Consider the following 12,838-nt stretch of genomic DNA (forward strand, 5'->3'; position numbering starts at 1 on the left):
TTTTCTGAATGTTGAGCTTTAAGCCAACTTTTCACTCTCCTCTTTCATTTTCATCAAGAGGCTTTTTAGTTCCTCTTCACTTTCTGCCATAAGGGTGGTGTCATTTGCATATCAGAGGTTATTAATATTTCTCCTGGCAATCTTGATTCCAGCTTGTGCTTCTTCCAGCCCAGAGTTTCTCTGCATAGAAGTATGTACTCTGTATAGAAGTTAAATAAGCAGGGTGACAATATACAGCCCTGACGTACTCCTTTTTCTATTTGGAACCAGTCTGTTGTTCCATGTCCAGTTCTAACTGTTGCTTCCTGACCTGCATATAGGTTTCTCAAGAGGCAGGTCAGGTGGTCTGGTATTCCCATCTCTTTCAGAATTTTCCAGTTTATTGTGATCCACACAGTCAAAGGCTTTGGCATAGTCAATAAAGCAGAAATAGGTGTTTTTCTGGAACTCTCTTGCTTTTTCAATGATCCAGAGGATGTTGGCAATTTAATCTCTAGTTCCTCTGCCTTTTTTAAAACCAGCTTGAACATCTGGAAGTTCACGGTTCACATATTGCTAAAGCCTGGCTTGGAGAATTTTGAGCATTACTTTACTAGCGTGTGAGATGAGTGCAATTGTGCGGTAGTTTGAGCATTCTTTGGCATTGCTGAGCTTAGGGCTTAGGAATAATTAAGAATAGCTAGAAGCCTTATTTAGGAGATAGTGATCTTAAGATGCTAGGGGCAAACAGGATTTAGAAAGAAAAGAAATAAACTGAGGAATGTAGCATGAGTTACAATGTAATCACAAGTTAAGTACAGTAAATTTGGGTGAAAGTGAAGTCACTCAGTCGTGTCCCACTCTTTGCGACCCCATGGACTGTAGCCTACCAGGCTCCTCCCTCCATGGGATTCTCCAGGCAAGAGTACTGGAGTGGGTTGCCATTTCCTTCTCCAGGGGATCTTCCCGACCCAGGGACAGAATCCAGGTCTCCCGCATTCCAGGCAGACGCTTTAACCTCTAAGCCACCAGGGAAGCCCCAAATCTGGGTGGGGGAAACTAAAAACGTCAGACCTCTGACTTAATGCTTTTTGTCAAAGTATAAAAGAGAAGCTGAAGCTTGAAATAAACATGTAGTTCCGTACAATGAGTCAGAGACTACATCATTGTCCACCGATGTAGTTCCGTACAATGAGTCAGAGGCTACTTCATCGTCCACCAACACCCTCACCCCTTCAGGCTGATTCCCTGGCTGCTGGAGCTGGACTCCAGCAAAAACTAACCACCCCATATTTTAGGCCCCATATTTTAGGGCCTCTCACCTTCTGACAGTCCACAACCTGTCTGTGGAATGTGCTTCTCCTAAGTCCACTCCTTACCTATCACTGTCTCTAACTGAATTCTTTCTGTGACAAGACATCAAGAACCTAAGCTTTATTAAGTCCTAAGACCAAGTGTATGATCTCAGTTAAAAGATGTGGGTTCAAGACCCATCTGAGGTGCATGGTCTCAAAAGCACAAATTGCTTAATTAATAATGTTTGCTGCTGGAGAGTAAAATTGGCTGATAAAATTCTCATGGTTTATTTTATGGTTTATTTTCGGTACTGGCTGAAATTTTACAATGAATGTGTATTTTTATAGTTAAAAATTAAAGATCAGAAACAAAAAAGCTCTCCAGTCAAAGGTGATCCTCATTTTGATTTATATTCATCTGTCACTATCAGACGGGAATCAGGTGTGCCCACTTTGATTCCTACCTGGCCCAGCACAGGCATTTACCTAATAGTTGACAAAGCTTGGAGAAGCAAAAAGCATTGCAGGAATGGACTCCCAGAGGGCTGGGTAAGGTCAAATAGAAGTAAAGTAAGAGGCTGTGAGGTAAAATTCATATGTTATAGCAAGACAAGAAAAATTTAAACAGAAAAATTTCTTCTCTGCCCTTTAGCCTCCTCTCTTCCCCACTGTGCATTGTGTATCTGAATTATGCATCAACCAAACCTCCCCAGTTGGCAAGAATACCTGCTCAAACATAAAAAGCAACATTCTCTTAGAATCAACAGGACAACTTAAAGATAGCATTTCTGGACTTCCCTGGTTGTCCAGTGGTTAAGACTCTGGGTTCCCAATGCAGGGGACATGGGTTCTATCCCTGATCAGGGAAGATCCCACTTGCCACATAGGGAGGCCACACCCTCAAAAGATAACATTTCTTTTTGATCTTATAAGGTGTAACTTGATCTACCATGATGAAGTGTGTGTGTGTGTGTGTGTGTTAGTCGCTCAGTCGTGTCAAATTCTCTGTGACCCAATGGACTGCTGCTTGCCAGACTCCTCTGTCCATGGGATTTCCCAGGCAAGAATACTGGAGTGGGTTGCCATTCCTTTCTCCAGGGGACCTTACCAACCCAGGAAGTGAACCCAGGTCTCCCACATTGCAGGAAGATTCTTTGTCATTTGAGCCACCAGGGAAGCCCATAATGAAGTTTAGATCTGGATTACATAAACTGTCAATAATATGTCATTTGATATACAACCCTTTGTCGTATGTCACATGTCAAGAAACTCATATAACTGTGTCTTGACTTCTTACTGGTTCAACAGTTCTCAGAGCTTTCTGAGATGCTCCTCCTGGGTTATAATCCTCAAAGTCAGCTCAAATAGAAGTTTCCATTTGTTTATTAGATTGACTGATTAATTTTTCATCTACAAGGCTAAATTCTCCCTGCTGAAAATAAGAGAAGAGCTGTCTCTTACCCTTTTCTGAGATATATACTTTAGAAAACTTGTGAGTTCTGTCTGTTCTTTGAAATGTACATAAATATTAAAGTATGTTTATGTATATAAATCTTAAATGTACATAAATCTTTAGTTTTAAATTTTAAATCAGCCTCTGGCCAGCTTTGTGACCCAGCAAGTCTTTCTTCAGGACCTTGGAACCATCTCTTTGAAGTAGAATCAAGAAAGATGTCACCCTTCCTCCCAGTCTCCATGGGAGAATAGGAACCTAGCTTGGAGGACGCCTCACTCTCAAACTACCTTCGGTCATAAAGATATGAGAAGTTTATTTTTCCTCTGGATAAAGCTAATTAGCTAACAGATGGCTATGCAATTACCAGATGAAACTAGGATATTACCTGTGACAAATGTAAGAGGTCTTGACCACACCATTTGTCACCATTTGCGTTCTAGTTCCCTGACCAGTGGTTGAATCTGGGCCCCCTGCATCAGAAGCACAGAGTCTTAACCACTGGACCACCAGGGAAGTCCATAGCCCCTATTCTCATCTGAGTGGCCTTTGCTTCCACAGCACTCGACAGAGTTGCCTTAGGTGTGTGTTCCATGAAAAGCACAGGTGTTAATTCAGGCAAGGTGGATACTGCAGTGCTAGAGGTCAGGGAGGACAGGAATGTAAACCCTCGTGTTTCTGGTGACATTGAGAAAAGTCTGGCTTGAACTAACCTGAGCCATAGACCTACATGGTGCCAGTCACATATCTCAGGCAGTGTTTGGGCACCAAGAATTCAAAAAGTTTAGTTAGAAATAGGCATCTTTCTAATTCCTCAGAAAGGGGGAAGGGCTACACTTGGTGCAGAGAAAGAGCTTTAGTCAAACTGTTTTTTAGTCATGAGAAATAATGACCTTCTCAAAAGTGCTCAATAAAGAGGGGTTTGATATATGGGTACTGGCAACTTCATCAAATCCAGGAATAGGAAATAAAGCTGTCACTGTCTTGACCTGGGAAGTCATTACAGAGGAGGGCCCTTCACTCTTATGTCTCTGCAACTGAGTTGACTCTCATCCATCTCTTCTCTATTTTCTATTTTCTCTATTATTCTCTATGATGGGCAGACTGGGCTCCTCATTATTCATCAGCTTGTTGCAATAACTTATAATGGAAAGTGTCTGAAAAAGAATATATATTCATATATACACATATGTGAATATACATAGCTGAATATGTATAACTGAATCACTTTGGTGTACACCTGAAACTAACATAAATTGTAAATCAACTACACTTCAATCACAAAAAAAAAAGAAGAGATGGAAGGACCCCTGCCCCCACCAAAGTAATTACTCATCAGCTTGTACCTGCCCCAAATGGCCACTCCAGGCACCAAGTCTCCTTGAGCTTCCAGAAAGAACATCACCATTGTCTGGTAGAATCACTACATCTCTTAGTTCAAACTCTCAAAAAAGAGACATTTGTTTGTATAATTTATCTGTCCTAAAGCCACACAGGTCATAGATCTGTGTGATCTATGAGCCCAAAAAAATAAAGTCTGACACTGTTTCCCCATCTATTTCCCATGAAGTGATGGGACCAGATGCCATGATCTTCGTTTTCTGAATGTTGAGCTTTAAGCCAACTTTTTCACTCTCCTCTTTCACTTTCATCAAGAGGCTTTTTAGTTCCTCTTCACTTTCTGCCATAAGGGTGGTGTCATTTGCATATCTGAGGTTATTGATATTTCTCCCAGCAATCCTGATTCCAGCTTGTGCTTCTTCCAGCCCAGCATTTCTCATGATGTACTCTGCATAGAAGTTAAATAAGCAGGGTGACAATACACAGCCTTGACGTACTCCTTTTCCTATTTGGAACCAGTCTGTTGTTCCATGTCCCGTTCTAACTGTTGCTTCCTGACCTGCAAATAGGTTTCTCAAGAGGCAGGTCAGGTGGCCTGGTATTCCCATCTCTTGAAGAATTTTCCACAGTGTATTGTGACCCACACAGTCAAAGGCTTTGGCATAGTCAGTAAAGCAGAAATAGATGTTTTCCTGGAACTCTCTTGCTTTTTCGATGATCCAGTGGATGTCGGCAATTTGATCTCTGGTTCCTCTGCCTTTTCGAAAACCAGCTTGAACATCAAGAAGTTCACAGTTCACGTATTATTGAAGCCTGGCTTGGAGAATTTTGAGCATGAGCATTACTTCACTAGCGTGTGAGATGAGTGCAATTGTGCGGTAGTTTGAGCATTCTTTAGCATTGCCTTTCTTTGGGATTGGAATGAAAACTGACCTTTTCCAGTCCTGTGGCCACTGCTGAGTTTTCCAAATTTGCTGCCATATTGAGTGCAGCACTTTCACAGCATCATCTTTCAGGATTTGAACTAGCTCAACTGGAATTCCATCACCTCCACTAGCTTTGTTCATAGTGATGCTTTCTAAGGCCCACTTGACTTCACATTCCAGGATGCCTGGCTCTAGGTGAGTGATCACACCATCGTGATTATCTTGGTCGTGAAGCTCTTTTTTGTACAGTTCTTCTGTGTATTCTTGCCACCTCTTCTTAATATCTTCTGCTTCTGTTAGGTCCATACCATTTCTGTTCTTTATTGAGCCCATCTTTGCATGAAATGTTCCCTTGGTATCTCTAATTTTCTTGAAGAGATCTCTAGTCTTTCCCATTCTGTTGTTTCCCTCTATTTCTTTGCATTGATCGCTGAGAAAGGCTTTCTTATCTCTTCTTGCTATTCTTTGGAAGTCTGCATTCAGATGCTTATATCTTTCCTTTTCTTCTTTGCTTTTTGCTTCTCTTCTTTTCACAGCTATCTGTTAGGCCTCCCCAGACGGCCATTTTGCCTTTTTGCATTTCTTTTCCATGGGGATGGTCTTGATCCCTGTCTCCTGTACAATGTCACGAACCTCAGTCCGTAGTTCATCAGGCACTCTATCTATCAGATCTAGTCCCTTAAATCTATTTCTCACTTCCACTGTAGAATCATAAGGGATTTGATTTAGGTCATACCTGAATGGTCTAGTGGTTTTCCCTACTTTCTTCAATTTAAGTCTGAATTTGGCAATAAGGAGCTCATGATCTGAGCCACAGTCAGCTCCTGGTCTTGTTTTTGCTGACTGTATAGAGCTTCTCCATCTTTGGCTGCAAAGAATATAATCAATCTGATTTCGTTGTTGACCATCTGGTGATGTCCAGATACTATTCTTATACCCCTTATATCGGTAAAGAGTCTGCCTGCAATGCAGGAGACCCGGGTTCAATCCCTGGGTCAGGAAGATCCCCTGGAGAAGGAAATGGCAACCCACTCCAGTATCCTTGCCTGGAGAATCCCTTGGACAGAGGAGCCTGGTGGGCTATATATAGTCCATGGGGTCACAAAAAATAGAAATATGATAAAAACAAATGTTGAAGAGATGGTGAATCCATATAAATTCTTTTTTTTAATTTTTAAAAAATGTTATTGAAGGGGACTCCCCTTCAGTAGGAAGGGAAGTGGTCTGGTGGTTAGGAATCCACCTTGCAATGCAGGGGACCTGGGTTCAATCTCTAGTCCTGGAACCCTGTTCAGGGAGCTCAGGGCCCACGTGCCACATGGGCATGGCCAAATTAGTAAAAAGAAAAAGTTTAATGAAGGCAAAAATACATGCATTAGATTGTAATAGGATCTTCTGTGCTTTAGGCAACCCAGAAATTATGCTACCTCTAAGCTCAGATCTGCTCATCCAGGTTTTGCAGACATCTAGAACCTTCTATAGTAATTACCTTGATTGAAAGCCACAGTGCACTCCACATCAGACCAGTAGCACCTAACAGGGGAAATTAACCCCTCCCTGGTGGCTCAAGTGGTAAAGAATCTGCCTGCAATGCAGGAGAGCCCGTTTCCATCCTTGGGTCGGGAAGATCCCCTGGAGAAGGAAATGGCAACCAACTCCAGTATTCCTGCCTGGGAAATCCCATGGACAGAGGAGCCTGGTGGGCTACAGTCCATGGGGTTGCAAAGAGTCTGACACAACTGAGCAACTAACACTTTCATTTTCCACTCATCTGGACTTCTGTCCTGGCTATAAAGTTGTCTCTAATGAGCATGCACACAGTGTAGACAGCTGAAACGTTTAGTCTGTTGGATTTTTATATTCTTTATGAAGTTACAGGGAGTGGCATCCATTCCAATACTGGGCCCATCCATTCCAGTAAGTAGCCGTCAGTCCAGCTGGGCCATCCATTGACCAACTGGCACCTCCCATGCTGTCTATACATTTGACCCGGCTACTGTCTATACATTTGGCCCGGCTAAGGAGTCAGGGGGTAGCCTCAACAGCAAGCTGCTGGATGGTGGTTTGCCCTCTCTGATGCTGCCATCTTCCTTGCTCCCTCTCCAGTCCACCCAAAGCCTATAGCCCACTCCTAGTTGCTTCTTAAGAAAAGGAACACTGCACTCACCTGATGGGCAGCAATTATTATTCTGCTTCTTTCATTTTCTTCTCTTCTGTCCCCTCAACCCAACACAGACCACCTTCCCATCAGTTGTTTTCGGAGACTGCTAAGCCAAGTATCCCTAGGGCTAAATGTCTCCTAGGATTACTGCAGGACAGCTGAATCCTGTCAGGGGAAATATAGCTAATGTACTCAGAAAAATCTGGACATGGAGCCAAAAGACCTGGTTTCAAATTCTACTTCTTACCACCTTTGAGACTGGACAAATCATCTCACCTTTCCAGACATCTGCACATAAATCCTCACATGATAAGCAGGGCTCTTTTCCCTATCTTTTGCACAGCCTGGTTGAGAAGCTCAAAATGGAAAAAAAGATAATTCCCATGAAGTGCCTTAGGAAATCATAAACATACCATAATCAAATGTTGCTGTTCTTTCAAGAAGCTCTACTACCCTGTAATACTGACAAAGAACAATTCCTGTTTTCCTTGTCTTTTTTGCTATTGTTTCAGTTGCTAAGTCATGTCCAACTCTTGGCAACTCCATGAACTGCAGCATGCCAGGTTTTCCTGTCCCTCATGTCCATTGAGTCAGTGATGCTATCTAACCATCTCATCCTCTGCCTCCCTCTTCTTCTCTTGTCCTCAATCTTTCCCAACATCAGGGTCTTTTCCAGTGAGTCGGCTCCTCACATCAGGTGGCCAAAGTATTGGAGTTTCGGCTTCAGTCCTTCCAATGAATATTCAGGGTTGATTTCCTTTAGGATTGACTGGTTTGATCTCCTTGCTGTCCAAGGGACTCTCAAGAGTCTTCTCCAACACCAGATTTCAAAAGTATCAATTCTTCAGTGCTCAACCTTTTTTATGGTCCAACTCTCACATCCATACATGACTACTGGAAAAACCATAGTTTTGACTATATAGACTTTTGTTGGCAATGTAATGTTTCTGGTTTTTAGTATGCTGTCTAGGTTTGTCATAGCTTTTCTTCCAAGGAGCAAGCGTTTTTATGAGATATTAAACATTCCACCTTGAAACACTGTCACTTCTGGCCCTGGAATACATCTCATCAGATCACAGTTCTGCCTTAATCTATTGTATTCTCCTTGGACAGCATATCTGGTTGTCTACAAACAACCAGAGTGAAGACAATAGAAGATGGTTCTCTACATGAGAATTTTGCTGAACCCTTCTTGCCTGGGGTTCCTGAAATGAACTGTCCTCCACTGTCTGCATTCTACAGAGGGGGCTCAGCAATACTCACATTAGCCCAAATGAGGCACGCTGGCCAGTTTCCAGCATGTCCTGCCCACAGGGAAGCCCCAGGCTTGGGCACTGTCATGTGGAGGCTTCTATTGCCACAAATAGACTTGCACAATAAAGGCTGAGAGGGACAATACAATGGAAGGGTCTCATGTATGGGTCCCATGGTTGCTTTCACTGGAGTGGGGCGAGCAGGCTTGGCTCCGGTGACAGCACACACTTTCCAAGGAGGATCCAATCATGGGGGAGTCCTCAGGGGTGCAATTTACCAAGCTGCCCCTGAACACCAAGCCTGAGCCTGATGCCCCTGAAGCCCACTTAGGAAAGGATGCAAACCCAAACATGTCTACACTAGCAAGAACTGGAGTTGGAACACTAGCCAAGGTCAACACCACCAGACACATCTCAGAGAGTCTCAGAGTTCAGAGTCCTCATCTACCACTCTCCAGTCCCATCCTGACAACTGTGTCCACCCCTACCACTCTGTGCTCTGAACACCCCTCCTTTCCAACATCCTAAAGTTCTGCTATCAATAGGCCAAATCATCCATGATCTTCCATGAGCCAAAAGAAGAAACCAAGCTGCTCAGCTAGGTACTCAAAGCCCCCCCCCCCCCCCCCCGCCATGGTCTTTCCCAGAATTACCTCCCAGCCTCAGCTCCCACCTTACACACTCTGGTACACGTCTTTTACTTCAATCTAACCACTTTCTTCACTCTGTCTGCTGCTAGCCCAACTGGAATGTCTTCTCCACACACCTAATTTCCATAGCTCAGCTCTTGTGCTCCCCTGCTCTCACCTACGCTGGGTTCTCCCTACCTACACATACTTGTCTTGCACTTGGAATCAGGAATCTACCGTGTAGAGCTCAAGCGTTTTTAACATTTAAAACTTAAATATAACACAGACACAGACAAGCACACAAATCACAAGCTCCATGAATTGTTACGAACTGAACGCATGCCTGTAACCACCACCTAGGTCAAGAGATAGAACAATACTAACAACCCAGAAGACCCTCTCTAGCTCCTTCCCTACATTCTAAAGGTAACCTTTATCCTGGTTCCTAACATCATGGGTTAGTTTTGCCTGTTTTTGAAATTCATATAAATGGATCCATGTAGTACGTATTGCTCTATGTCTGGCATCTTCTGCTTAACCTTGTATTTGTAAGGTTCAAGAGTGCTGCATGTGACTTATTTTCATTGCCGTATAATATTTCATTCTTTCACATATGTACACATGACCCTTTAGTCAACTAATTTGAATGGACCTGTTTTTTAAATTCAAAATATCAATGACTAAGAAAACAATATTATTTTTCTAATCAAGAAGTTATTTTTCAAGATCCAAAGCAGAACTGTTACTCTACAGAAATGTACTTAACATGAATAACACATAAATTTATGGATTAAGGCACAAACTTACTATAAAAGCCAATGATCTCAGAACAGTCCCTATATGAAGACAGTCCCTACATAGCCTTCCAGAAAGTTCAAGGCTACCATCTTATCCTGCTTTAATGTCAACTCCTCCCATGCCTGCCTTCCTTTTATCTGAACATGTTACTAGCTCTGGCAACTGGCTAATTATAATAAGTGATAAAGATAAATATTTTCCAGACCAGCAAACAATTTTATGATGTGCTAGCAACCCCCACAAGGATGCTAAATTTTTCCAAAAAATGCATTAGCTTCACTATACAATTGCTGTTTTGTATTAGCCACCACCTTCCTCCAATCGTAAACGATCATAGCATTTTGGAGATGGAAGAATCCAGGTGCTACGACCTTCTTATCCCACAGATGAAGATATTAAGTCCAATACAGGTCAGATGAGTTCCCCAACCTAACTAAATTGAGGAAGGTATAAAACCCAGTTCTCCTGACTAGAACAGTTTGATGGAGAAGAAAATCAGTGAAGGATAGAGGTGTAGGCAAAGGAGTCATGGAAGACGTGAGATTAAAATTGAGTGTGCATGTGTACCTTAGGGTCTTTACACAGAGGGCAAAGAGCACTGGAATGTGTTCAAGACCCAGATACTGAGTCAGGCTACCACTTATTGGTTATATGACTCCCTGAAAGCAGAAACTGGATTTTATTCATCTTGGTGTTCTCTAAGCCGAGTACCACATAAGGGACATGAGAGAGGCTGAGTAATGAGTGAACAGGAGTAAGTGAGTGAGTGAGTGAGTGAGCAATGGGTAGATACAAATCTGTACACTGTGGAGAAGTTTGTGTAGAGAAGGAAAAACAGACTGGGGCTCAGTGAAAGCCCCTGGAGAATAAAAAGCAAACCAACAGAAGCAGAATCATGCAGGTTTAGCAAGCAGGGGAGGAGAAATTCAAGATGACAGGAGCGTCAACAGTGCCAAATATATGGAAAGGTAATGAAGAACAAGAATGAAGAAAAAGCCATTAGGTAATTTTTACCAATAAGGCATGGGACTTCCCTGGTGGTCCAGGGGTTAAGACTTTACCTTCCAATTTAGGGGGATCAGGTTTGAACCCTGGTTGAGGAGCTAAGATCCCACATGGCTCATGGCCAAGAAAATAAATTAAGTAAAACAGAAACAATACTGTAACAAGTTAAATACTTTTTAAATGGCCCACATAAAAATTCCTAAAAAAGTAAAATATGGCAAACGTCTATTATTAAGCTAGACCAGCAGCATATTTCAGCTGGGCTAGAGTTGGGGTTTCAGTGCATCTGGGAAAAGCAAATAGCATCTATCTACCTACTGGCACACTTCCTGAGCTCAAACCCCAGAGCATCCATTATGTTAATTAGTGCCTTGAATTCTGTAGCAAATAGAGGTAAGAAGTGCCCCCCTTGTATCTCTTTGCATATGCAAAGTTGCATATAAAATAAGGGCTTTCCCAGGGGTTTAAAGGGATTCATTTTTGATTCAAGGACATAAAAATAGATCTGATAAACACAGGTGGCCCCAGACTGAGGATAACTCTCAGGGAAGGACTCTGGACTCCCTCACAGGGAGCTCACCACCAGGGAAGACGGTGTGTGAATGATGGGCTGTGTGCAGCACCAAACCTTCAGTTCACTGTGTATCTGTCATCCTGGCAGGACTTTGGGAGAATCTGAATTTGTGTACTTCCAAATTGTTAGACCCTTTTCAATTAAGCTTCTGATATTTGGGACTCAGTTCTCTTTACTATGGAGTCCCATCCCTTCCTGAACTTATAGAACTTACCCCTGAGCCAATTATGAGCAGCGTGACTATTCAGCATGGCTCACAGGGTGTCAGTGATATAGAAGTTTCTAAAAATGGCAGTGATAATAATGATCTCTTGTTGCCTCTCTAGCAGTGGCAGAAGACTTTTAAGTGACCCAGACCAGCTGTTATGGTCATTCAGTCCTCAGCATTTATCAAGCTCAGTAAATGCAGCTGAATGATGACTTTAGAGAAGCATTCAGAATAAGTTGATATCATGCCATTGCAAAAACCAGGTAGCAGTGTGAGAGTCCTCAAAATTTCACCTCTCATCTCTTCCTCAGACCACCACTGACCTACATGTCTCAGGTCAGCACACTAGGTCAGGACCAGAGGGTCGGAAGGGTGAAGAGCTCACACACCATCAGGTCCAGAACAGTGACAGGGCTGTCACTATCAAAGCCCCTCATGACACTGATGCCACTGGCATTTGCACACCCTGGCCTGGCTTCTGTAAAGCAAATACAGGTTTGCTTCTGCCTTTTAGCTCTCAACAAATATTTATCAGCAATTCCCTTATCTCAGGCACTTTGGGTAGGCACAGGACATACATCAGCGCAGAAGCCCAGTCCTTGCCCTCCGGGAGTTCATAGTCTAAAGAAAAAGGTCTACAGATGAACTTCAGGGTATTCTGGGAAAACCCTTATATTGTATGCAAAATAGTGTGCCTATGTGATTAGGGTGGGAGTTGTTGTTCAGTAGCTCAGTCATGTCCGACTCTCTGCAGCCCCATGAACTGCAGCACACCAGGCTTCCCTGTCCTTCACCATCTCTTGGAGTTTGCTCAAACTCCTGTCCATTGAGTCGATAATGCCATCCAATCATCATGTCCTCTGTCGCCCCCTTCTCCTCCTGCCTTCAATCTTTTCCAGCATCAGGGTCTTTTCTAATGAGTAAGCTCTTTGTATCTGGCCAAAATATTGGAGCTTCAGCTTCAGTCCTTCCAATGAATATACAGTGTTGATTTCCTTTAGGATTGACTCGTTGGATCTCCTTGCAGTCCAAGGGACTCTCAAGAGTCTTCTCCACCACCACAATTCAAAAGCATCAATTCTTCGGTGCTCAGCCTTCTTTATGGTCCAACTCTCACATCCATACATGACTACTGGAAAAACCATAGCTTTGCCTATACAGACCTTTGTCAGCAAAATAATGTCTCTGCTTTTTAATACACTGTCTAGATTGTCAT

The sequence above is a fragment of the Bubalus bubalis genome, chromosome 11 (assembly GCF_019923935.1).
Source record: "Bubalus bubalis isolate 160015118507 breed Murrah chromosome 11, NDDB_SH_1, whole genome shotgun sequence".
In the NCBI taxonomy this organism is placed as follows: domain Eukaryota; kingdom Metazoa; phylum Chordata; class Mammalia; order Artiodactyla; family Bovidae; genus Bubalus; species Bubalus bubalis.